At 42.1% G+C, this 1,400-nt stretch overlaps 1 protein-coding gene across 2 annotated transcripts in view; it reads left to right on the top strand.

Moving 5' to 3' along the window:
* Positions 1–1,400, top strand: part of IFT52 (intraflagellar transport 52) — a 42,746-nt gene that overhangs the window by 17,411 nt on the left and 23,935 nt on the right. The window lies entirely within an intron of this gene.

Raw genomic sequence — 1,400 nt, 5'->3', positions numbered from 1 at the left:
TGATCACACACGCTGATGTGTTCTTTTATTGGGAATTCTTACAGACATTGTAACAGTCCATAATTCAATTAGATCAAGCATAATTATATGCAGTTGCTACCCTCAGTTTCAAAACATCTTTGTTCTTCTAGAAATGTTTGATATCAGCTCCCCTTTATCCCCTCCCACCCTCACCCTATGCCCAGGAACCCTTATTATTATCTCTCTCTCGCTCTCTCAATATAGATATGTATATATATCTCCGTATCATACACCATCCAATGTATCCTTTCACTTGCAATTCTGTTATTTGTTCCCTTCAAGTGGGGTCATACAGTCATCATTGCTATCATCTCCCTCTTCCCCCGCTTTCCCCCTCCTCTTCCCGTACCCTCAGCGAATCATTACTCCCTGTACTGTTTCTGAAGGGTTATCTATCTTGTCTTTCATGCATCAAATGATTTTAATTATACAAATGATCATACACAAGTCTAACAAGATTAATGAGGTAAAACAAAGACCATAATAGTAAGGGAGGAAGGATACTTATGTGTTTCATCAGTGCCCTACTGCTCCCTAGATTTATCATCCCTTCCAAGTGGCCCTTCTGTGAGGGACTGCCCAATTATCTTTTAGGTGGGTTTTGAGTCTCCACTTTGTCCATGCGCCTTCGTTGCTTGTTTTTGAGGTTTAAGCCTTTAGAACTGGTGTCTCCAATGACATACTTCTTTCAGAAATAAGGAAAGGCAAAATGAATCATTGTTTATGAAAAGAAAAAAAACCCAGCAACCAAGAGCATTGGAATTTAAATTTTAACTCTAGTTGCCTTCAGAAATAAGATTCTAATGGCATTGTGGTCACATGCCAGAATCGGCGAGGCTGAACATCGGACAGGAACCTGATAGCTCGCATTCCAAGTCTGACCTCACACAGGTTCTTTTCCACCTGTTGTCAGCCCGGTGCCGTTGGCTGCACAGGTGATGGTGAGCCTTGCCTTAATAGGTGTGAACTTACCTACCGAATGAAAAGTGGGGCAAACTGGTCTCCACCTGGACACGTTCCTTCCAACACTTATCCCTCCCACATACCTGGCTCTGTGTCGCCCATGCGTTCACTCAGATCAGCCCATTGAGTCCTTATGGAGGCACTGTGAGGCAGGTTGGTGGTTGAGCTTACTCCATTTTTATTTTTAAATTAAATAATCATTTTATTAGGGGCTCATCACAATCCGTACATACGTCATTTGTATCCAGCACATTAGTGCATATGTTGACTTCATCATTCTCACAACACCCGCTTTCCACTTGAGCCCTTGGTGTCAGCTTATTTTACCCCTCCCCCTGAACCCTTGATAATTTATAAATTATTATTATTTTATCATATCTTACCCCATCCAACGTCTCCCTCACCCACTTCTCCGC

Source organism: Echinops telfairi, unplaced genomic scaffold (genome assembly GCF_000313985.2).
Source record: "Echinops telfairi isolate 266 unplaced genomic scaffold, ASM31398v2 ScPeMD7_5592;HRSCAF=6446, whole genome shotgun sequence".
Lineage (NCBI taxonomy): Eukaryota > Metazoa > Chordata > Mammalia > Afrosoricida > Tenrecidae > Echinops > Echinops telfairi.
Note: the sequence above shows the minus strand (reverse complement) of the source record. Positions and strands in the feature narration are given on the sequence as shown.